The sequence below is a fragment of the Scyliorhinus canicula genome, chromosome 20, assembly GCF_902713615.1.
Source record: "Scyliorhinus canicula chromosome 20, sScyCan1.1, whole genome shotgun sequence".
Taxonomy (NCBI): Eukaryota; Metazoa; Chordata; class Chondrichthyes; order Carcharhiniformes; family Scyliorhinidae; genus Scyliorhinus; species Scyliorhinus canicula.
Genome location: NC_052165.1, coordinates 66,392,659 through 66,418,649, shown reverse-complemented (window position 1 = coordinate 66,418,649; position 25,991 = coordinate 66,392,659). Strand labels below are relative to the sequence as shown.

The following is a 25,991-nucleotide window of genomic DNA, read 5'->3' as shown; positions in this document are numbered from 1 at the left end:
CTGGTTGTTTGAACTGTGCATTTTTATTATTCCGCAAGACATCCCAATTAAGGTGGAAAGGTTGTGTGCAATAGGTCCCTGGCTTAAGATGGCTGTCTGGTTACAAAACTGTCCAAGAAACCAAACCAATCAACAAAAAAAAAAAGAGGACTTGGTATATGTATATATATATATATATATGGCCCTTAACCTATTTCCAGGATCTCCCAAAGTAACAACCTGAGGAAGAGCTTACTTTTTGTGGTGCAATCTTTTTTTAAAATCACTTAGGTAAACACAGCAGTTGGTACAAGCAACAACAACCTGCATTTATGTGGCACCTTTAACAAAAATGTCCCAAGGTGATTCGCTTAAGGATTATCAGAAAAAAATTGGCACTGAGTCATATGAAGACATCTTTGGGAAGGTGACTCAGAGCCGGGTCAAGGAAACTGGTGAACACCCAAATGGTCAGCTTTTAATGAGATGGATGAATGTTATCCAGGATGGCGAACTTCACTCGTCTTTGCATAATGCCGTCAATCTTTTACCTATCAGCTGTTCAGGACTTCTGTTTATTGTCTTTTCTCAGATATAACATCTCTAACAATGCAGCATTCTCTCAGTACCACAATCAAACAGCAGATCAGATAGTTTGTTCGCCTGCATAGTGGGGCCTGACCTTCCAGTCTATTGAATAAGAACACCAAGAATTACCAACACAACTAAGCTGGCACTGACCATCCTCAACCAATTAACATGCTGCAGCCTTTGGCATTTTGACTAATTTCAATGCAGTTGGCATTTTGAATGAAGTCTTGCGGTTTGTTTAAGTGAAGCACAGCTCCAGTAAAACTCCCCATTGAGCAAATTGACAACCATTACAATTTGCTTGGGATATCCCCAGTTTCTTTGGTCTTGCTATCAATGTCCTTGGATCCACAAGATATTTTCCCTAACTCAATGAGCCTCAAACATCTGACTGTTGAATCGATGGTTTAATTCTCCCCAAGCTCCGTCAGAAGCTGACTTGGTTTTGACCGGCCCATCCCTCTTCTGATCACGCTACCTCCCACTAACAGGAACCTATCGACCCTGCCCCACTTGTCATCAGTTCAGGTTTTGAGTTGGCATCTATTGAAGGTGCAATATTGAGTTCTTACACAACAGGAAACCTTGCTTGGTTCCCCCTTACAAAATACAAGTGACTTCTATTGTTGTCAATTATATGACATACAAGAAACAAATCTGAGTGACAGATCTTCCAATTAGGTAAATGTATGGAACTTATGGCGAGCATTTTGACTATTGGGCACCTATACATGGGGAGTCAGTGAAGTTGGAAAAAGGATATTTCTTTCAAAGTTCCAGGGCAATAACCTAACTCTGCTCATCATCTGCTTGCTAATATTGATATATACAGTATACTGTAAATATAGGTATGGTTGAATATAGGCATTGTTTAATATCTCAGTGTTGGGAAAGCTGTGAATTAACAGAGAGATTGCTAAAGTTACTGAAAAGTAGTTAGCAGTAAAAAATTATTATTTGAAAGACTAATTTCCGCACCTCCCCCCCCCCCCACCCAAGTGAAAAGGGTGAAATTATTATTGCAGCTGGACAAGCTCTGGTTAGTAGTTTTTCCCTGATGTAGAGCACTGTGCTCAGTTTGTACGGATGTATTGAACTCTATAGCACATGTAGTTTTTGTACTCTGGATGATGTTTTGCCACTAAAATGGCATGCCCTTCCTGTGCACTATACATCAAGCATCATCTTGGTGGACACCAGTGAGGATGTTTGAAGTGTCTGCCAGGTATGTAAAGTAGGCATGTAATGCTGATTTGACGCCAGACCTACCATTTTGGACCTGCCATTCAACCCATCCTGTTAGCACCAACTCTCGGAATGAGCCATTAATTTAGTGCCGTTCCCCTGCCCTCCTTGTGACCCTGCACATTCTTCCTTTTCAGATAACAGTCAAATTACCTGTCTCCACTACACTCTCAGGCAGTGCATTCCAGACCTTAACCAATCATTATGTAAAAAAGGGTTTCCTCAAGTCACTGCTGCTTTTTTTTAACCAATCACTTGAAACCTGTGGCCTCTCATTCTCAATCCATTTAAGAGTGGAAACAGTTTCTCTCTATCTCCCCTGTAGATCCCTCATGATTTTTAACACTTCTATCAAATTTCCTTTCAACATTCTCTTCAAGAAAAACAGTCCTGTCTCCAATCTATCTTCATAACTGAGATTCCTCATTCCTGGAACCATTCTCATGGATCTTTTCTTCACTGTCTTCAATGCCTTTACATTTTTTCTAAAGTGTGGCACCCAGAACTGGATGTATTACTCCAGCTAAGGCCAAAATAATATCTTACATATAAACACCTTGCTCTTGCATTCAATGTCCCTATTTATAAAGCTTAGGATACTGTATTCTTTATTAACCACTACTTTGTTGTTGTTGGAGGCAAATCAGCTCAGATTCAGAACATTGCTGAAGAAGTTCCCCAGGATATTATCCGAAGCCCAACTATCTTCAGCTGCTTCATCAATGACCTTCTGTCCAACATAGGATCAGAAATAGGGATGTTCACTGATGATTCCACAATGTTCAGTACCATTCACAACTCCTCAGATATTGAAACAGTCCATGTTCACATGCAGAAAGACTTGAAGAACATTCACACTTGGGTTGATAAATTGCAAGTAACATTTACGCTATTCAAGTGCCAGGCAATGACCATATCCACGAGGAGAAAATTAACAATGTCTTCTTGACATTCAATAGCATTACCATCACTGAATCCTCAACCATCAACATCCTGTGGGTCACCATTGATCATAAACTGAACTGGACCAAACATATAAATATTGTGGCTACAAATACAGGTCACAGGCTGGGAATTCTGCAGTGAGTAACTCACCTCCTAACTTCCAAAGCCTGTTCACCACCTACAAGGCACAAGTCAGGAGTGTGGTGGAATACTCTCAACTTGCCTGGATGAGTGCAGCTCCAACAACACTCAAAAAGCTCAACAAAACAACCCCACTTGATTGGCACCCCATCCACCATCTTCAACATTCACTCCTTCCACACCGACGCACAGTGGCAGCAATGTGTACCATTTATAAGATGCACTACAGCAACTTACCAAGGCTCTTCCAACAGCACCTTCCAAACTTGCAACTTCTACCATTTATCCTTGTCTGAGCTTCAACATAGCAACAGACTTTGAGTGGCTTCTGCTAGTGCTGCAATAGAAGCTGAGATATTGGCTATCAGACACTATATCGTGGTATCTGGAAAGAATGGGTGGTATCTCTATGCAAAGCCCTATGTCCAGTTGGATCCATACACCTTGGGAGCAATATTAGGTTTTCTGGCAGATCTGCCAATGCACCAAACCATTCTGTGCATATACTCGTCTGCTTTTTTCTACCCCATCCAAGTTCTCATCTGAACCACATGCAGCAGAACTTGTGTACGGTCTCATCTTCCTGGAGTCTGGCACCTGCACTTTCCTTTTCCCCTTTCCCTAATGACCAATGGCTCACAGCAGGCAGATCCCACCATGGCCTTACCCTGTAAAAGTTGATACAATATCAGTATCTGAGTTGCTGGCAGCGGTCGTGGGATTGAATGATATTGTTTCTTCATAATCAGTGTTTCACTCCTCTTGGCCTTCCCATTTTTGCAACACTACCTGAAAAAGCCCCAGTTCTTGGGTTGCTGTGACAAGAAAGGCACAAGGGTAGGGTTGTAGTGGAGTTAAGGGTTGGGGGGAATAACTGGTCCATTCTTACACCATCTGCAACTTGTAAATAAGGAGGGATTGGAGGATGAGAGCCAAGGACATGTGAGTAAGTGGATTGAGCAGGAATATAATCTCACCTTCCAAGGTCTCAGCCTGTTGTAGAATAGACTCAGCAATTGCCGATCCGACAATGCCAGAACACAGGGCAAGATTCTCAGCCCCGCCGTGCCACATTTCTGCCCTGACCCGCCAGCGGGATTCTCTGTTATGCCTGCCGGTCAATGGGGTTTCCCATTGTGGGGCAGCCCCACGCTGTTGGGGAACCCCCCCCCCGGGGCGCTGGCAAAAGGGAGAATCCCACCGGCGGAGAATTCCGGCCACTATCTCCTTCATGGATGTGAGGGCATCAGATCGAGCAAAGGCCAGAAAAATGTGTGTGAGAGAGAGTGTGGTGCGATCTGTTTGGATGATCAGCCTGTCAATGTTACAACAGCTGCTAGATGTGAGATGGGTGTGTAGTGGTGCCAAGTGTGTGAGGGGGGAAGTGGAGCTGTGCCTTTGAGAAAGATAAGCCTGCATTAATATAGCACCTTTCAGAATTCCAGAACATCCCAAAGCACTTCATAGCCAATGAAATACTTTGAAGTATAGTCACTGTCTGTAATGTAGGAACTGCGGCAGCCAATTTGCACACATCAAGCTCCCAGAATGCACAATGTGATATTGACCAAATAATCTGTTTGCCATGAAAGTCACATGATCAAACGTACATCCTTGTCAGATATGTCAAGATAGTGAAATTTTACACTCAGTTAATCGCTGGGACCATGTTGGAAATTTCAAGTCACACAGACAAAATGTACCAATGGTTAAAAGCATGTGATCAAGGATTGGAATGCACAGGGAATGTCGTGGAGAGATATTACACTCGGTCAAATGCATGTGATCATCACCAGGCCAGTAAACAAATTTTGAGTGTTACCATCATAAAAACAAAATATTGCAGATGCTGGAGATCTGAAATAAAAACAGAAAGTGTGGATAAAAACTCAGCAGGTCTGGCAGCATCTGTGGGGAGTAAAACAGAGTTAGGGGGAATAAATATTGGCCAGGGCAGCAGAGATAACTGTCCTGCTCTTCAGCGAGAAGTGTCATGGGATCTTTCAGCTTGGGGACCATGAGCTAGGCCTTGGTTTAACAACTTATCCAAAAGGCGGCACCTCTGACAATGCAGCTCACCCTCTGTTCTTTACTGCACGTCAACCGTCATAATTGTGCTTAAGTCTCTGGAATGATATTTAAACCTGCTGACTTGGAGGTGAGAGTCTGTCATGAACCACGTCTGATGCAAAAGTGATTTGTGTTTGATTATGTTGGTTGGTGTGTCGAGGTCAAGACAGGAAGTGAACTGGACGATGTGTATTAGCCCTGCTGCCTCACGATGCCGAGGTCTTGGGCTCAATCCTGGCCACAGGTCACTGTCCGTGTGGAGTTTGCACATTCTCCCTATGTTTGTGTGGATTTTGGCCCCACAACCTAAAGATGTGCCGGGTAGGTGGATTGGCCACACTAAATTGCCCCTTAATTGGAAAAAATGAATTGGATGATGTGTAAGGCTAGTGTTTCGGTTGAGACAGCATTTGAATTTAATTCACCTGAACTCGAAAGCTCATTTCTGCTCATTATAACTCTGGTGGCACTGCATTCCGATCCTTGTGGCAACAGCCTTTCCCATTGACCTCTGCGAACATTTGCTCGCATTCCCAACTAATTCACCATCCGGGGCCTCTCCTGGGCCGCTGTGGAAAAATGGTCTCTCTGCTCCTGCCCACCTCCTGCAGCAGGGCCTCGAGTACTGTGTCCGAATATCTGGGAGCCCCCTTTCTGCCATGTTGATCCTAACAGGATGGTAACAATATGTCTTCTTGCAATTGGACTGTTAGCTTAGGATCATCTCTACAGGGTCTTTACTTGGCCTAGGTGCGATTTATGGACTTTGGTTAAATTATTTGCCCCTTGCTCAGCCAAGGTGACCAGGCTTTTCTCAAAATCTCATCAGTTAACACTTGAGATGAGGGGTTAAATAATTAATAGTTATAGTTCTCATTTGTAACTTTAATTAATTTCTCACCTTCACCTTTCGCCAATGACCCAGCTAAGTTGAGGGTAGTTTCTGAGAGAAAATGATGGCGATATTACCAGCACCTTTGGTCTTCTGGATTTGCAGTTTAAGTGTGTTGCACATTGCCAATGTGAGACAGTTACATTAGTGTAACAGTTGTGGCATCACACAGCCAAATTTAGTCTTTGATACTCGTTGCTTTCGGCAGCTTTCCGCCTCATGAGATGTGGTTTGCCCCTTGATGGCCCTTGGTATTAAATAGCTTGTTACTCTCTCATGGCAATGGTGGTAAAGTTAAATTTGTTAAGCAAGCATCCTGGCAGGGCTTTACCTGTCCTGTATTTATTTTGATGCCAATCTGAATGGCTCATGTTCATTCACTAACACAGGAATTAGAAGTATGCCAGCCCATTCAGTGAGTCACAACCAACACTATGTCTGAATGGACTCAATCATTGCAGCACAGCATTAATTCACAATGAACGTTAAAATAGCCAAAATATAAGCTAAATTCAATATAAACCTCCGTTACTTATGACAACTATAATGGTGTAAAGGATGTAGGGTGACCTACATTATGAAGAGGTTTCGTAAGGTAGACGGAGACAAAATGATTCTGCTGCGGAGTCCAAGAATAAAGTAGTGATAAATCTAATAAGGGTTCTGGAGAAATCTCTTCAACCAGACAGAGGTTGAGATTCTCCAGTTGTTCGCTGGTGGCGGGTCACTCTGGTCCCGCCGGAAGCGCACCCCTGCCTGCGGGTTTCCTGGCGGCGTGGGATGGTTTCAATGTGAAATCCCATTGACAAGCGGCGGGAATCTCACCGCCAGCGAACCCCGCAGCAAAATTCTCCGTCCTCGCTAGCAGTGGTAGCGGGATGGACTCACAACGGAGAATCCCGGCCAGCGGTTAGAAGGCGTAACTTGCATTCATATGAAGTAGCTGAGGCAATTGTCATGGATGCATTTAAGGGGAATCTAAATTAAGTAGGTGAGGAAAAGAGGAATGGAGATGTATTCTAATAGGGTTAGATAAATAAAGTGGGAGAAGGTTCATATGAACCGTAAATACCAACGTAAATCAGTTGTGCCTGTTTTGTTTCTGCAGTTTTAATGTAATCTCTATGTAATGGGTCAAAAAGAACGTAGCACATTAAATTATCTGATGAAATTTTTATCCCACTTATGAATTATTGTGAAAAACCACACTCACGGAATAAAAAAGACTCTCCGAGATTGCAGCTCTCCATATTTGCTGGTTAGGTGAGTGGGACCAGCATTTCTTTAAATTTTCAACACATTTATTGACAGAGTGAGAGCCAGTGATATCAACCATGTATTATCGAGCAACCACAGCCCAAAAATACAATGTCAATATTAGTGAATCCTAAAGCTTCAAACTTGACTTTTGATTACTGCTATTTGATTGTGTTTTGCGACCAGAGTTTTATGTTGGAGTGAATAATGAGGCAATAGAAATAATTCAGAATTAACAGTGGTGGTGGGAAAGGAGGGATCATCAGTAAAGAGTAAGACCGGCATTTATAAAGACATTTTGGAACATAGGAATTAGGAGCAGAAGCAGGCAATTCAGCCATTCAAGCCTGCTCTGCCATTCAATCAGATTATGGCTGATCTCTTCCTGGTCTCCCCTTTTTTAAAATCAGAAATATATCTATCTCCCTCTTGAAACCATTTAATGACTCAGACTCCACTGCACAATGGGGCAGTAGTTCCACAAATTCACCACCCTCTGCGAGAAGTAGTGCCTCCTCATCTCAGTTTTAAATCGTTCACAAATGCAGAAGAGCTTTAAAGCCAATAGGTACACTGAAGTGCAGTCACTGTTGTAATGCAGGAAAGATGGCAGCACAATCCCATAAAAACAATAATGTGACAATGACCAGATAATCTATTTTGTTGTGTTGGTTTTTGGGATAAATAATGGCCAAGAGAACTCCTCTTATTTTTGGTGTTGTCCTATGGAATCTTTTATGCCCATCTGGGAGGCCAGGCAGGGCATTAACAGGGCAAAGATGACACCTCCTTCAGTGCAGTATTCCTTGAGCAATGCATGGATGGTTGGTCTGGGTTATATGCACAGGTATCTGGAGTTGGATTTGAACCCACAACTTTCAGCAGTGAGGGTGCTAGCAACTGAGCCATTGTTAACATTGAACAGAAACGTAGAGCGTGAATCTCTGGCCGTGTTGGGCTCTCACTTGAGCGCAATGCAGCCGGTGAACTCTGGGAGAAGCCTCAGCAAGCCTTCTGACATGCTCTGTGCCTCCCCAAATGGGCGGGACTGAATGATGTTCACAGAAGTAGGTTGTAAACCTACTTATGACCTACCTGCGCTGGATCCAGCAGCCTCCCGCAATTTCTTGGCCTCGCTGGTGAGGTTGCAACCAAGTGCCGAATCAGTGCTGGTCCACACAAACGTGGACAGGTGAAACAGCACCCGGAGGGTTCTCCCGGGCCATCGGAGACCCTAGGGTGGTCAGGGTAAGTGCAGGGTGACTCCCTGGACCTACTCCTGGAATGCAGGCACCTTGGTACTGCCCAGCTGGCACCTTGGAACTGCCATCCTAGCACTGCCAAGGTGCCCGGATGGAACTGCCAAGCCAGAAGAAGCACTGCCTGGGTGCTAGGGTGGCAGTGCAAGGGTGCCTGAGTGCCAGGGTGGCACTGCCAAGTGTCAGGGGGCAAGGGGGTCCATGCGCATGAAATGAGGGTGGAGGGGGGCTTGAAGGGTGAGGGAGTGCAGGGAAGGTAAGTAGAGGCCTCTGCGAGGTTGGATAGGTGATGGGTGGGGATCCTACAAGGAAGGGGGTGCTGCAAGGGGGGCTCCGGGGGCCTGAAGAAGGGGACCCCGAGGAACCCCATAGCGGGGTGTCCTGACTTGGGGGTGTGTGGGTTAGTGTCCATGTGTGTGGGGGAGACATTGCCATTGGGTAGGGGGAGAACCCACAAGCTCTTTTAGAGATTGGGGCACCCTTTCAAAATGATGGCCCGATCTCTGAGTTCAGCTCTCCAGTGCTAAAAGTGACTAGTGGTGGGGAACTCACCAGCAAGAAACACCCAGAAAAACCCGCCACAAATTAACTTTGAAATTATTTGGGAGAATCGGGCCCTTAACCTTTTTTTAATGTTGATGACTGATATTATTATGAGGCTATTTTATGTAATATTGTAGAACAAGCCAGTAGTAGCAAAAAGGTACAGCTGAATGTGCCTGTGAGCAGAATTGTCGGTTAATGGTTTGCTGTCAGATCTGAAATCTAAGAATGCTGATTGAAATTGTGTGGGAGAATGTCCGTGTGTCAGAGAGAAATGCAGCTAATAACTGCTGGTAGATTTTGTCACCAAAGTACTCGATAACATGGAATAATTTAAACATTATTTTCTTCACTTGTAATTATGAAGCAATAGCCTAGATATCCCTGCCTTGAGGGAGATGGAAAATCTAGCTCAGGGAGGTCAGAATTTTATTTGGAAACATGGATCCAGTTTGAAATTCCAATTGGGGTAGGATGCCGTCATCTCTTTGCCTGCCCGACAATGTCCTCTTTGTATTCGGAGGTGGTAGGAGGAGATTTTGGTGTTTATTGCTAAGTTTACACAACTTTACTTTATTTTTCAGTGATTTCTTATTTTATTTCTTGTTTTAACTTCAATCAGGCACATTGAATGCAAAAACTGAACTACAAAGCAGTTTCAAGGCACAGATATCAGACGTTCATCAGATATAGGAGCAGAATTAGGCCATTCGGCACATCGAGTCTGCTCCGCCATTCTTTCATGGCTGATATGTTCCTCACCCTGCTACCCACAATGTTACAGACCAAGAGCTGGATTGCAAAATCAACCAGAGCATCGCCTCCCTAGAACACATGACCTAGGAGCGGGAGTAGGCGGCAATTTAACTTCCCAAGCCTAACACCATCAATGTGATCATGGCTGGTCCCATCTAGGCCTTAACTCCACCATCTTGGCTGATCTCCATAACCCTTCAACCCATTACCAATTAAAAATTTGTCTAACTCCTCCTTAAATTTACTCACTGTCTCTGCATCCACCGCACTCTGGGCTAGCGAATTCCACAGATTCACAACCCTTTTGGGAGAAAGTTTTTCCTCAAATCTGTTTTAAATTTGCCAACTCTTATTTTAAGAGTATGACCTCTCGTTCTGCAATGTCCCACAAGAGGAAGCATCTGCTCCAGGTCTACTTCATCCATACCTTTTCGCGCCTTGTATACCTCAATGAGATCTCCCCTCATTCGTCTAAACTCTAGAGAGTATAGGCCTAAACTGTTCAGCCTCTCCTCATACCAGTCTACATGATGCTTTGATTTGTTTGAATTACTCTTTCTGTAACCATGGGGTATGAATGACAATGACAGAGGAAGTTCAGATTAAAATTTAATGTGGCCTGGTCTGTGTGCCTTTGTTCCAATTTATTTAAATATTTGGCCTAGGAGAAATTTTTGCATAACTTGTATCAAGGTCTTGTGAACAAGTTTGGTCCATTCCATCAATGGAAACACGTTAAAAGCTGATGGGAAGGCAGCGTAAATCCAGGTGAAACATAGTAGGCCATTCTGCCTGATGCGTGATCAATGAACACAGAAACGAAGGAGTAGTCCGAATCGAAGGCTTTAATCTACAAGAAGTGTGCCCAGCAGCTTGAGTACAGAAAGAACGATGGCTGCTGGGAAACACGGGTTCTTATACTCCACCTCGTGGACGGAGCTACCTTCATCTCGACCAATGGGAAGACAACACTTGGGCCAATGGGCAGCGAGCCTTCTCTACCAATAGCAGCTCACACTCCCAGGTACCGTAGTACCTCTAGTGATACTACCACACTGCTCCTTGAGCCTACTGTTCATTCAGTAAGATATTGGCTGATCTGATTGTGGTCTCAATTTGACATCCAATTGATCCCACTCCCCGCTCTTTCTTTTTCAAATATATATACTCGTACCAGACACAACAATAATAGCTTACATTTACATTAAAAATGCACATCTTTCCATACGAGGCTCATCATCAAAACTCGATGGCGGAGATTAACCTCCCCCGTTTGTGAAATTTAGTTACGTTGAGTTTAGATGTGTGCTTACAGCTGTCCAACTGGTGCATAATGAGGAATGGGAGAAATGCGTTCACTGATTGTCAGAGAGACATTTATCTTTCGAACACGGCACTCGAGTGGCTTTAGCATTTTTATTTTCTGCTAGTTTGTCAGTGGCAAGTTAAGATAAAAGTTTGATATAATGACACATCCATCAGCAGTGGATGACTAATCTGCCTACTCTCTGCCTATAACATTTGTTCCAAACTGACAAAAAAGGATGAAGAATTTTGCTATAATCAGGCACTCATTAAATTTATCATTGCTGAAAGCTGTGGCAAGGAAGATGGAGAAATCACTTGCCTGAATAATTAAAACAGCTGCTTTATGAGCAGTTTAAACAGCAGATTGAATTGATTAAGGTTTGATGGCTGTCCAGATTAGCATTTGTGCTCAGTGATGAGTGATTATTTAGATGCTTCAGATTATTACACTTGTAATTGGGACAGGAAAAGTTTCAGCTTCAGTCTTATTTAAAGTCTTATTTGACCTGTAATATCATTCCAACTAAGCACCACTTTCACTGGATGAGGGCCATGTTACAAAAAACCTAATTGCGTTGTTAGAAAGAAGAGGATGCCCAAAACATAAGAAGAATGGTTAGAGCGTGCATGTGGCAAACATGCTTTCAGGGATTAATTGAGAATTAAACTGACACCGTCTGACCTCTGGTGACGATAATGAAGGTAAAAGTGATCGTTCAAACGGTTGAATTTTGGTGTCAGGGTGAAAACAGGAACAAAGTGGCTAATAAGAAACATCTGTTTAAAAGCCTGAATTTAACATACAATTTGAGGGATGTGCTGATTATCATGACTTAAATGTGCCCGGAGACACACAAATGGACACCTGCACAACTGCTGATTAATAGCTGTTTATGCAGCATTGTGTAAACACACCCACTTCCACGAAATGTGTGGAGTGTGAGCATGTTTCAGGATGGCTTAGTGACTAAGTGAGAGGATGTGGTTCTCTGATATTAATGTCCGAGGGTGGGGGATGTCCAGAGCAGAGATGTCTTGTGCCCATGGGGAAAAGGAGGGCTTGGAGGCAGCTATTGCAGAGGGTGGAATAAGAGACCCCCACGAGGTGATGGCCCTATGATCTAGCTCCAATGCTGCAAGAAATTTAACAGTGTAAGCTTCAATTTCACAAACATCAGTAACTCTGCCACCAGTATTGCAACCTCAGTACACTGCATTTCCTCATCATCTAATGTACACTGGCATTCATCACATCCCCCCCGACCACATTACTGCTCCCTCACAGGTACTATTTTCGTGGGTCTTCAACCATAGGAGGCACCACACATGAGGAGGAGAGTCAGGAAGATTGCACTGTATCAATTGTTACTTCTGTTGCAGGTGCCAGTCTAGACCACTGGCACCATGTGTAACTTATAGGCTAGGGTCGAATATGGATCCCCATGGTGCGATGTACTGGACACTACAGGTCAGCAGCCAAGAAGTTTGAAAGACACCAAGGCCACATTTGTACTGCTGTGAAGGATCCTGCAGGACCAAGCTTCAGAAGAAGGCTGTGTCTTTGACACAAAGTATTTGTTGCAAAGCACAGCCTGCCATAAGGGGGTGGAGGAATACACCTCAAGCTTTATCTGTGGCTTTATGCAACCTAGAACCCATCCTCACCACCATGGAGCGGCCGGTCAATTCCAGCCAGAACTTGTGTCGCTCAACATTGTTGACTGAGTCGTGGCTCCACTGCAATCATTGCAACTTCCATTATACATTAATCAGTTTCTGTGGAATGACAAAATGGTGCAAACCCAAACAGCTTCCTTAATTGCACCGTTCGTGGTGGCCTCGTTCCAGCTGCTCCCAGCACTCCATTTCAGCACTTAACCCAGCCCACTGAGATGGTGCCATCTGAAGGCACCACCATCATGGCCCACAGAGTGTTACTTACAGGAGGAAAATAATTGAACTTCAGAATCTCAGCAATTATCTACCTTGTCTGCTGCTGCCACTCAGGTTCTAGTTTGTAAAATCAGCAGGGTAGAAAATAACTCTCCTAGGATAGACATTCCAGGTAAGCCGCAGGACGAATAGTTCAACGTGTGTTACCTGCGCCATGTTTCCATTGAGTAACTGCAGATAAAGGATACTTATGCTAATTTGGTAGTGGAGGAATTGGTGTTTTTTTTTGTTGTGTTCTCCATGGAGAAAGGATTGAAAGGATTGAGTGCAGTTGCTGGACTTCCTGATAGGTCTTCCTGATGGGTCCTCAGCCCAGGAAGCTAAAGCGTGTGCCCCAGTGTTCCAGAGTCCAATGGTGGAGGATGCTGCTCAGCAATGGTTAACAGTTAGATGCCAGTGAGCCTCCATCCTAAATGTGGGCCTGCAGCCATCTAGTGCTCTCCCTGGATCCTCTCCACTTAATCCTCCTCTTTTCCCCACTCTCCTCATGTAGAGCTTGAGCATATCCCTCTGCCACAATTACAGGTTATAATGGCTGGTCCTCTCAAAATCCCCAAGTTGTGGACCATGAAGCAAGTCACCAGGAAACTGGAGACATTCTTGGCCAGGTACTGCAGGGCACCTCCTGACCTGTCAAAGCAGCTAAACCTTTGCTTGAGGAGATTAATGATATTCCTGGTGACTGAGAGCTTCTCGTTGCATGAATATCTTAGCTAATCCCGGGAAATTCATGAGCCATGGCAACAGACGTTATTTGTTGGCATGTCGCCTTGGGGTACAAAGATCTACGGGATGATGACTGCCTCATTATAAATGTACCATGGCTCCCTGGATACTTTGGATTCACTTGCTTTATTGATGGCTTCTAGGTCATGGAAAATCCTGCTGATTCCTGGCATCCTCTGTCTCTGGTCTTCCCTGGCAAAGGAACTATTATATAATCATTCCTCAAAACATATAGACCCATAGCTCCCTTGTACAAAAGTGCATAAAAGTTGTCATATGTGACTGAAAAAACCCATGGTAACCTGGAAGGTTCTTGTAGCATATAGTGCTCCTGTAAGCTTGATAGGACAAGCATTGCAGTGCTGGCTCTACAGTGACATCTGAGTCTTTGTTCCATGATACCACAAACCTCTGTGACCATTTCTTTGGAAAAGTGCAATCCTCCTCATTAACTGGTCTTGAGTGACAAGAGCGCTGGAGTAGTGCTTTCTGAAGACTCAAGGTGAATAGGGACTCCTGCTGAGAGTCATCCTCACTCTTCTTGGAGTATGTGTGTGTGTCTCTCTCTCTCTTTGCTGCAGCATTTGATGCTTCTGTCTGTCCTCTGGAGAATTTTCAACCCTATATCGGGGTGGGATCAGAAGTGGGCAGTTTCATAATTTAATACCACTGGCCCAAATGCCAGTTTGCTGGCACCATACTACACTGGACCATTTTCCCACTGGTGCTCGGGTAGCCAATTAATACAAGTAAAAGGCCAATTATGGGCTATAATGTTATGAGCCCCGAAGTGACCAATAATCCTTACAAAAATATTTGAATTCCCACTGACCGACTCAACAAGAGTTCAAGTGTTAAGACTTTCACTGCAACAAATGAACACAAAACAACATTTATTAAACATTACCTTGTGGGCAACTAATACACTGAATTTGAGAAAAAAGTTACGCCCCTACCCCCCTTCAACAAACAAAAAACTCACACCACAGATGTCGCAGCATTGTGTGCAGTCATATATCACAAGACTTTGTGAATTTGCATAGTGCTGCAAACCCAAGAAAAGGGAATACTTGCCTTTTAATATGAAGATCAGGGCCCTTGGAGCGCGGGAATTATTGCTGCTAGTGAACCTCAGTAGTCTTTGCTCTTATGCCGACTCTGGAATAGCTATGCATGGGTATTTCTTTCTGTTTACATTTTTCTGTTTCTGTGCATGTGCCAGCTAAATTCATACGTGAGCAATTCATTTAAAAAAACCCAAAATGTTTCAGGTCAGGAAGCCAGCCCTCTGCCTGTGCAGGAGGGAAAACAAAAACAAAAGTGAAACTGATCTCAAAGAAGATGAAATGACTAAGAATAAAAGCGCAATTCTGCAGAAAGTACCAGAAGAAGCAGGATGAGAGTGGGAGAGAGCAGGTCCCAAAACAAAGAAGAAACTCCACAGCTAGGGAGCGGGACAGAAAGAAATCCCAGGAAGACGGTCAAGCTAAGGGATGAGAATGGGAATATGAAACAAGTCCTATTCAGTAAAGAGACGGAGCTGTGGGGAGAAGACTTGAAGCAAAAAGGACTTGAGCAAGGCCAGAAGATCCAAGGACACAGCTGAAGGTTGGTGACTCCTTACTCCGGGCTCTTGGAGAAGTAGTTTTCTGCTTGGCACAGCTGAATATCTGGGAGCGTGAGTGGAAAGTTAAGGTTTGAGTTCACGTGGAGATCCAGGAAGAAAGAGCATTGGAAGGAGAGATTGAAACCCTGGAGGTGGATCCTTGGGGAAGACATCCAAGAGTAAGCTTTGTTTGGGATAGAATTCCAAAGCAAGTTATTTGAGCATGGCGATGGAAACACTTATGAGAAAGACTGAGTTCAGTGAGACTGGTCAGCTCATGGTGTGACTGGGGAGTTGATGATCCATTGAATCCATTTAGTGGCATCTATCCCTTGGTTTTGGCATGTGGTGTGTCCAGCCCCTGTTTGCCTATTAGTTTACGTTTACTGCACACCTGTAAATATTAGAATATAAAATGTAGATTGTAAATTATACTATCTTTATGAATATCTATGTATCTGTTGGGGTGAAAGGGTAGTGTTGTATAGTTTTTCTGTTTAATAAATGTTTTATTCTTTAGTTAAAGTACACTAGCAGACTCCTGTGACTCTGCTCAGTAACCACCCTCCACGCTTCTAAAAGTTAGGATTAATTAAGCAAGTTTCTCCTCTGGGATCTGACTTGTCAGGAGTAACATCAGATGAGATCATAACAATAAACACCCAATTCCTTTACCAATATGGTGTCTGATGCTGATTGCTGGCTAAACTGTAATTGTAGCCCAGACCTCCATCTTGGCCACTTCGGAAGCTCCTTAACAGCGAAAAGCCTCGGGTGAAATCACCCCTCCCTGTGGAGATGTTAATTTGCAGTGCTTAGATTGAAATGCAACATCAGATTTTCACTATTGATTTTGTTTTCCCTTCTACAGGCTGGCTTCTCCACCTGAAGAAAGGTCATACGGACTCGAAACGTTAACTTAGTTTCTCTCTCCACATAGGCTGCCAGACCTGCTGTGTTTTCCAGCATTTTCTGATTTTATTTCAGTTTTCCAGCATCTACATTATTTTGCTTCTAACCAAATCTTTTCTTTAAGCTAACAGATCTTGTAGACATCAATTACAGTAAATTGGATGTTATTGCATAATGACTGGAAGGTTATCAATTAGAATGCACCATGTATTTACTGTAGATATGGAGATCGTTAGGTCAGTTAGAAGTTAGCTGCTGTTTGGGAGGACAATTAATCAATTGGTGGGTGCTTGTACACTTCCAACTCTTGCTTACCTTGAAATGGGTGCTGTTTTTTTAAATAGTTGATACCTCGAAGTGTGTCATCTGAAGTTTACCAAGCACAAAATCCAATGCCTTGAATGTCCCAAGCCATTTGACAATGTACTGAGCTGTAGAAATGTAAGGGGGCAACCGACCAAAACTATGACGAAAAGGATAAGTATCTGGAAGTTTTCTAAGGACAGGAGGAGAGGTCATAAGTTACAGATGTTTAGTGAGGTGGAAGTTCCAAAAACAAAAACTAAGACCTGAGACAGCTGAAGCCAAAGGACTAATAAACGGTGGGACTTTGAGGTGCATGAGCTTCATAGATTAGGCAGAACAAGGCCAAGGGAGAACTTGTAAATGAGAGAGAGCATTTTGATTTTGACAGTGAGAAGTACTTATGATCACTCTTTGTGCTACTTGGAATTGGTGGATGTTGAGTCTGGAGAAGGGTGTGTAGATAGCCTGGGTCACATTGAGATCCAAAAAGACGAGGTGTTGGATGTCTTGAAAAATATTAAGGTAGATAAGTCCCCAGAGCCTGATGAGATCTACCCCAGAATACTGAAGGAGGCTGGAGAGGAAATTGCTGTCTTCAGATGATGTCCCGGAGGACTGGAGAATAGCCAATGTTGTTCCTTTGTTTAAGAAGGGTAGCAAGGATAATCCAGGGAACTACAGGCCGGTGAGCTTTACGTCAGTGGTAGGGAAATTACTGGAGAGAATTCTTCGAGACAGGATCTACTCCCATTTTGAAGCAGATGGACGTATTAGCGAGAGGCAGCACGGTTTTGTGAAGGGGAGGTAGTGTCTCACTAACATGATAAGAGTTTTTCGAAGAGGTCACAAAGATGATTGATGCAGGTAGGGCAGTGGATGTTGTCTATATGGACTTCATTAAGGCCTTTGACAAGGTCCCTCATGGCAGACTGGTACAAAAGGTGAAGTCACACAGGATCAGGGGTGAGCTGGCAAGATGGATACAGAACTGGCTAGGTAATAGAAAACAGAGAGTAGCAATGGAAGGGTGCTTTTCTAATTGGAGGGCTGTGACGAGTGGTGTTCCGCAAGGATCAGTGCTGGGACCTTTGCTGGTCGTAGTATATATAAATGATCTAAAGGAAAATATAACTGGTCTGATTAGTAAGTTCGCAGATGACACAAGGTTGGTGGAATTACGGATAGTGATGAGGACAGTCAGAGGATACAGCAGGATTTAGGTCGTTTGGAGACTTGGGCAGAGAGATGGCAAATGGAGTTTAATCCGGACAAATGTGAGGTAATGCATTTTGGAAGGTCTAATGCAGGTAGGGAATATACAGTGAATGGTAGAACCCTCAAGTATTGAAAGTCAGAGAGATCTAGGTGTACAGGTCCACAGGTCACTGAAAGGGGCAACACAGGTGGAGAAGGTAGTCAAGAAGGCATACGGCATGCTTGCCTACATTGGCCGTGGCATTGAGTATAAGAATTGGTAAGTCATGTTGCAGCTGTATAGAACCTTAGTTAGGTCACACTTGGAGTATAGTGTTCAATTCTGGTCGCCACACTATCAGAAGGATGTGAGGCTTTAGAGAGGGTGCAGAAGAGATTTACCAGGATGTTGCCTGGTATGGAGGGCATTAGCTATGAGGAGCAGTTGAATAAACTCGGTTTGTTCTCACTGGAACGATGGAGGTTGAGGGGCGAACTGATAGAGGTCTACAAAATTATGAGGGGCATAGACAGAGTGGATAGTCAGAGGCTCTTTCCCAAGGTCGAGGGGTCAGTTACTAGGGGGCATAGTTTTAAGGTGTGAGGAGCACGGTTTAGAGGAGATGTATGAGGCAACTCTTTTTACACAGAGGGTAGTGGGTGCCTGGAACTCGCTGCCGGAGGAGGTGGTGGAAGCAGGGACGATAGTGACATTTAAGATGCAGCTTGACAAATACATGAATAGGATGGGAATAGAGGGATACGGATCCAGGAAGTGTAGAAGATTTTAATTTAGATGGGCAGCATGGTCGGCACAGGCTTGGAGGGCCGAAGGGCCTGTTCCTGTGCCGTACTTTTCTTTGTTCTTCATTGTTCTTTGCTAGTATGACTCAAAACTTCAATGGTGATGACATTTCTTTCATTTCCTCTTCGTGATTTTGTTGGTAGAGCTCCTTTGTTTCCAACCCCTCGTCAGAAGAGTAGGTATTGGCTTATTCAGCCATTCGTAAGAGAAAAAATTACTTTCATTTGTATAGCACCTTTCTCAACTCAGGACTTCATTAAATGCTTCACAGTTAGTGAACTATGTTTGAAGCGTTGTCACTGTTGGAAATGCAGCAGCCATTTGACGCATTGTAAGACCCCACACACAGCAATAAGATAATGTGTGCGACCCAACGGCCATGCTGGAAAGCAGCTCGCCTCAGTGCAGCGTGGCCAATAGAAACAGTGAGCCCCACTCCCGGGATCCACTCGGCTAGCAATGCCTCACAAGATCGTTGCGGGCCGGACATTGTGGGCGGGATCGTTTTTTAGTAAATCTGCATTTTAGAGCCAGACAGCTAGTCACAATTTAATATGAAGTTTCCTGAAGCACCCAAGCCGTAGCATCTATCCCCTTTGCCTTGGAGACCTACAGCGAGTGCCATTCAGTGCTGGTCTCCTGTAACGAGGACCAGGTGGTACACAGTCGAGGGGGGTCTCCTCGGGGATTGGAGTCTCCCAGGTGCATGACCAATAAGATAATGGGTGCGACCCAACGGCCATGAGTACCCTGGGCACTCTGGCAATGCCAGTTGGGTGCCAGCCTGATACTGCCAAGGTGCCCAGGTGGCACTGCCAGCTGGCAAGGGCCTGGCCAGGGTGCCAGGTTGGCACTTCCAAGTTGGCATTTTTTGTGTGCTGGCAAACGGGCCCGGTGTGGGGAGACTGGGGTCCCTCCCATAGTATGTTAGGGCCTGGGGGAGGGAGGGGGAGGGCGTGGCGGGGAGTGGGGGTGTCGGGGGCTCTTGCTACATTGAAGAGTTCTGGTGAGCAGAGCTCCTCGGTGTAGGAAACGAGGCTGTAAGGGGTCTTGGCCACGCGTTCCCCGCTGAGGCCCCGTATTTAACACGAGTGGCATTTTCTTGCCATGTCCGTTCACTCTGGGACTTTGTTCCCATTTAGTTGAATCGCGTCCTTTCACTATATCATATATTTTAGTAATGTTGGTTGAGGGGATAAATAATAACCACTTGGGTAAGTTTGTCACTTTTCTTTGAAATAGTGTCATATGGCCTATTGAGTCCACCATGGACAACAGCTACAGTCAAGGTTTCAGACCTCATTGACAGCCCCTCTGACAGTGCAACAACACAGTACAGCACTGGAGTTCAGGTCCCTGGAGTAGGATTTGAACCCACCACCCTTTGACTCAGAAGCGAGGATGTTCTACCTGCACCACAGCTGACACAAAAGAAAATGGCACATTTTGGGGAAATTTAGCAAATACAAACAAATTTTGATGTGATTTTATGTAACTGATAAATTTAATATTGAGCTATTCGCTTGAGCTGTATCCACTTCGGTACAGCTGTGGTACAATATATGAAAAAAAATTAATTAATGCTGTAACCGGGGGTGGGGTGTGGGGGGTTGTAGTTAGCTTAGTTGGCACGATGTCATGTGTGTGGATCAAATTCATGCCAACAGGGCTGTCATGGTGGTGCAGTGGTGAGCATTGCTGCCTCAGCGCCCAGGACCCGGGTTCGATCCTGGCCTCAGACCACTGTCCATGTGGAGTTTGCACATTCTCCCCGTGTCAGCGTGGGTCTCGACCCCACAACCAAGAGATGTGCAGGGTAGGAGGATTGGCCACGCTAAATTGCCCCTTAACCGGAATTTTGCTTTTAAAATTCACACCGAGAGTGTGGGGTTTGATTCCTGTTCCAACGGAGGTAGTCTTAGGGCCTGCCTCCCCACCCTATACACAGTGAATAGCCATGACATTTTGCCACGATTTGTTAAATAATTGTCAACATTGGATAGAAAGAAGTAGATGTTTCAATCATTTATTACAGAAGAAGTCAATGTTTTAATCATTTATGTGCGCTCACTGAGGCATGCGTGAGCATATATGTATGGACGGAATTCCCCAGCGCCCTTTTTTCCCGCAATGGAAGCGTCTCGTCATCGGCTGTCAGGGGGGAATCTTCCAGTCCCACCAAAGTTGGTGGAGATTTACATTCCTCGCGTGTGCCTGGAGGAAACCACCAACGGGACGGGCTGGAGAATTCTGCCCTCTGTGTTTGCCCGATGGTAATGCAGAGTCTGGAATAAAAGTCAGGGGGGCGATTCTCCGAGCCCCGTGCCAGGTGGAGAATCGGCGTAACCATGCCATGACGCCGGCTCGTGATTCTCCGAGGTGCGGAGAATCGGCGCCATTTGCGGCAACGCGTTTGGTGCAGCCCCGGCCGCAGGCCGCTGGAATCGGCGGGGCCACCGATTCTCCGGCCCGGATGGGCCGAGCAGCTGCGCCGATACGACAGAGTCCCATCGGCGCCGTTCACCCCTGGTCGCTGCCGGCAGGAACTCTGCGTGAACGGTTGGGGGGCGGCCTGTGGGGGGGAAGTAGGGCTCCTTCACTGGGGGGGGGACACACTCCGATGGGGTCTCGCTCGCGATCGGGGGCAAACCGATTGGCGGTCTGGCCTCTCCCCCCCCCCCCGAGGCTACTTTCTGGCCCCTGAACACCGAGGCCATGTTGAGTTAGGGGCGGCGCGCTAAAGGAATACCCTGCTCATGCGCAGTTTGGCGCAGCCCATTTGGTGCCGTGAAAGGAGGCTGGAGCGGCGTGAACCGCTCCAGCGCCGTGCTGGCCCCAATTGGTCGTACCCGGGCCCGGTTCACGCCGTCATGAAACGCGACAGCGTTCACAACGGCGGGAACACTTGGGCCCAATATTGGAGAATTCCACCCTGGGGTTTTTATGGGCCTTGTTAATTCTTCAAGGTTTAGCTTAACCGCCTTCACAAGCTGCTGTCGATGACCACCTGTAGCCTGGAAGCTGTTTTGTGTAGCATAAATCATTGTGGACATTGAAGAGGGGCCAACGGTTTACAAAAACAAGGGCAGAAGTATCAATTCTTATAAAAGGCCGTAACGTTATCTAATTATCATCTCATGAGGTACTATTTAGAGCAATATGTGAAGTGGCAGGAAGCAGATGTGATTCATTTACACAACAAATGGATGTTTCATCTTGCCGCATGAGAAGTTCAGACATGCGAGCTGTGGTGCGAACATTTTGCATTGAAGTTAATAATATGTGCGTATGTTCTTCCTCGTAATCGTTCTCAGTGAAGGGGGGAATGAGGGGGGGGGATGCTTGCTGTGGGCCTCTGATCATAGAGTACCTTGGCAGAAAAGCTACATGGATCCTGCTGGAAGCATTTGACTGTGGCTGTGCCATCTTGGAACTCGCTGTGGGGAATCCTGACATCTTGGCCCATCTGTAAAGGCTAATTAAGTACTTTTACTGTTCCCCAGTCAGTGAAAGGCTTTCCCAATCAGCTGCGGCTGACCCAGCCAGAACATCTTCTCACACAAGCAAGATTTGTCCTTGTGCAATTGCTTCAAAGCTATCATGCAGCCTGCGGTTCTGCATAAACAATCGTGACGCATAGCATCTCTGTGCTGTCAGTGCTGTGTTCAACCTGCCTTATCAATGAGGTACATTGCCAGGGTCAATGTCAAGAACAGAAGTAATTTTGTTTTAAAATAAGCAATCATCTCCATGTGACAAACAGGGACTGGATTCTCTGGCCTTCCAGCCGCGTGTTTCGCGGCGGCGCACCCCTCACTGGCGGCGGGATTCTAAACTCCCGCCGCTTGTCAATGGGATTTCCCATTGGAACAACCCTAAGCTGCCGGGAAAACCCATGGGCAGGGGTGCGCCGCCGGCAGGAAAAGTGAATCGCGACCCAGATGTGAGCTTAAATGTTCATTTAAAGGACAGGATTGAATTGTGATATCAGACCACGCCCCACACTACATGGACGTGCGGCTGGAGACGGGAAGGGCCCAGCGTCCCACATGGAGGCTGGACGGTGCCTTACTAGCTGACAAGGCCTTCAGCGAAAGGATAGCGCGGGCCATAGCGGAATACACGGAGAACAACCAAAACGGGGAGGTCTCATCCTCCACGTTCTGGGAAGCGCTTAAGGCCGTACTAAGAGGGGAAATCATTGCCTACAAAGCGCAAAGAGATAGGGAGGAAAGGGTGGCTAGGCAGAAGCTGGTCGACTCCATACTGGAGGTAGACCGTAAATACTCCGAGGCCCCGACCGTAGAGCTCCTGGCGGAGAGAAAAGAATTACAAAGGAACTTTGACCTGCTCTCCACCAGGAAAGCAGTACACCAACTCCGCCAGGCACGCGGGGCCCTGTACGAACACGGAGACAAAGCCAGCCGCCTGTTGGCCCACCAGCTGAGAAAGCATGCAGCCAGCAGGGAAATTGCGCAAATCAGAGGTACCAGAGGCACGTGGGAAACAGAACCAGAGAGGATTAACGGAACCTTCAAGGCCTTCTACCAAGAGCTATACACCTCGGAGCCCCCAACGGGGAAGGCTGGGATGAACCGGTTTCTTGATGGACTGGACATACCAGTCGTGGGAGAGGGCAGAAAACGGGATCTGGAAGCACCACTAGCACTGGGAGAGATCATGGACAGCATTAGCTCCATGCAGACGGGGAAGGCGCCGGGACCGGACGGATTCCCGGCGGACTTCTACAAAAAATTCGCGACAGCGCTGGCCCCGCACCTGCGGGAGATGTTCACAGACTCGCTAGCTAGGGGCACACTGCCACCCACGTTAGCACAGGCCTCAATCTCGCTGATACCTAAGAAAGACAAAGACCCAACGGAATGTGGGTCATACAGACCCATATCTCTGCTGAATGCAGACGCCAAAATACTGGCCAAAATCCTAGCCAAAAGGCTAGAAGACTGTGTACCTGAGGTGGTCACAGAGGACCAGACGGGCTTCGTCAAAGGTAGACAGCTTACCGCGAACATCAGGCGCCTGCTGAACGTGATAATGACCCCCTCCGGGGAGAGAACACAAGAGGTGATCGTCTCCCTGGACGCAGAAAAGGCCTTCGACAGAGTCGAATGGAAATACCTCATAGAGGTACTGGAGCGGTTCGGGCTTGGAACAGGGTTCACCGCTTGGGTAAAGCTCCTATACAACGCTCCCATGGCGAGTGTACGGACCAACAATACCAACTCCCAATACTTCCAGCTGCACAGGGGCACCAGACAAGGATGCCCACTGTCCCCGCTGCTGTTCGCACTAGCAATCGAACCGCTAGCAATCGCGCTCAGGGCAGCAAAAAATTGGAGGGGGATCCGAAGGGGAGGTAGAGAGCACAGGGTCTCACTCTATGCGGATGATCTGCTCCTCTATATCTCAGACCCACAAAGCAGCATGGACGGAATCATAGCGCTCCTGAAAGAGTTTGGAGCCTTCTCGGGCTACAAACTCAACATGAGCAAAAGTGAGATCTTCCCAGTACACCCGCAAGGGAGGGGGGGGGGGGGGGGGGGGGGCAGCGCTAAAGGGCCTGCCGTTCAAACAAGCCCGAAATAAATTCCGCTACCTGGGGATCCAAATAGCCCATGACTGGAAAGGGGTCCACAAATGGAACCTCACCAGCCTGACGGAGGAAGTTAAAAAGGACCTGCAAAGATGGAACACACTCCCGCTCTCCCTCGCGGGGAGAGTCCAGACGATCAAAATGAACGTACTGCCCAGGTTCCTCTTCCTGTTTAGATCCATTCCGATCTACATCCCCAAGGCCTTTTTCAAAGCGCTGGACAAACATATCATGGCGTTCGTATGGGGGGGTAAAAATGCTAGGATCCCAAAGAAGGTCATACAAAAAACAAAATCCAGGGGGGGGCTAGCCCTCCCGAATCTACAATTCTACCACTGGGCGGCAACAGCCGAGCGAGTAAGGGGATGGATCCAGGAGCCAGAAGCCGAGTGGGTGCGTGCGGAGGAGGCCTCCTGCATGGGAACCTCCCTCCGGGCCCTCGCCACGGCAGCACTCCCATCCCCACCCAAAAAACACTCCACCAGCCCAGTGGTGACAGCCACCCTCCAATCCTGGAACCAACTGCGGCAGCAATTTGGCCTGTACAAAATGTCGGACAAGGCTCCCATCTGCAACAACCATAGGTTCAAACCAGCACTGACCGACGCCACCTTCAAAAGGTGGAGGCAGGACGGGGGGACACTGACAGTCAGGGACCTATACATGGACGACAGGATCGCAACACTGGACGAACTGACAGAGAAATTTCAGCTAGCTGGGGGGAACGAGCTACGGTACCTGCAGCTCAAAATTTCCTACGAAAGGAGACAAGGACGTACCCACAACCGCCACGACAGACACTATTGGAAGACCTACTGGACACAAGTATCCTAGAGAAAGGGAACTGTAGTGACATGTATGACCGACTGGTAGACAGGGACGACACCGTACTGGACGCAACAAGAAGGAAATGGGAGGACGACCTGGGGATGGAGATAGGGTGGGGACTCTGGAGCGAAGCACTGCATAGGGTCAACTCCACCTCCACGTGCGCAAGGCTCAGCCTGACGCAACTAAAAGTGGTACATAGAGCCCACTTAACGAGAAACCGTATGAGTAGGTTCTTCCCGGAGGTGGAGGACAAATGTGAGCGGTGCCAGAGAGGCCCGGCCAACCACGCCCACATGTTCTGGTCTTGCCCCAGACTTGTGGAGTACTGGACAGCCTTCTTCGAGGCTATGTCCAAAGTGGTGGGGGTGAGGGTGGAGCCATGCCCGATAGTGGCGGTTTTCGGGGTTTCAGACCAGCCAGATCTATTCCTGGGGAGGAGGGCGGACGCCCTTGCCTTTGCCTCCCTGATTGCCTGCCGTAGAATCCTGTTTGGCTGGCGGTCAGCAGCACCACCCAGAGCTGCAGACTGGCTGTCCGACCTCTCGGAATCTCTCCAAATGGAGAAAATCAAATTCGCCATCCGAGGGTCGGACGACGGCTTCCACAGAACGTGGGAGCCATTCATGCAACTGTTCCGGGACCTGTTTGTGGCCAACGTACATGAGGAAGAATAGTCGGGTGGCCAAGAACCAGGGGAAAATGGGCAGGAATCGGGGGAAGGTAGCCGGGGGGAGGGGGGAGGGGGGGGGGGGGGGGGCTACGGGCTCGGTATGGGGGTTTGATGGCAAGCCAAGGCCCAAAACCAAACTATAAATAAATGCCTATAAACATGTGCCTCGGCCATATTGGGGAATGTAAAATATGTATGCTGGCTAAAGGGGGCGGCCACAATTATTGTTATGAAGATGCTTACCTGTAAATATTCATGTAAAAAAATTTTGTGTTTTCCTTTTTTTTTCTTTTTTCTCTCTCGCTAATAACTTGTAATTTGTCATATATAAAATATGAAAACTCAATAAAAAAACATTTATAAAAAAAAAGGACAGGATTGAAAAATA

At 46.4% G+C, this 25,991-nt stretch overlaps 1 protein-coding gene across 2 annotated transcripts in view; it reads left to right on the top strand.

Moving 5' to 3' along the window:
- The window catches only part of LOC119954973 (metabotropic glutamate receptor 8), a 533,585-nt gene that overhangs the window by 444,358 nt on the left and 63,236 nt on the right, over positions 1-25,991 (top strand). The gene's annotated exons all lie outside the window — the stretch shown is intronic.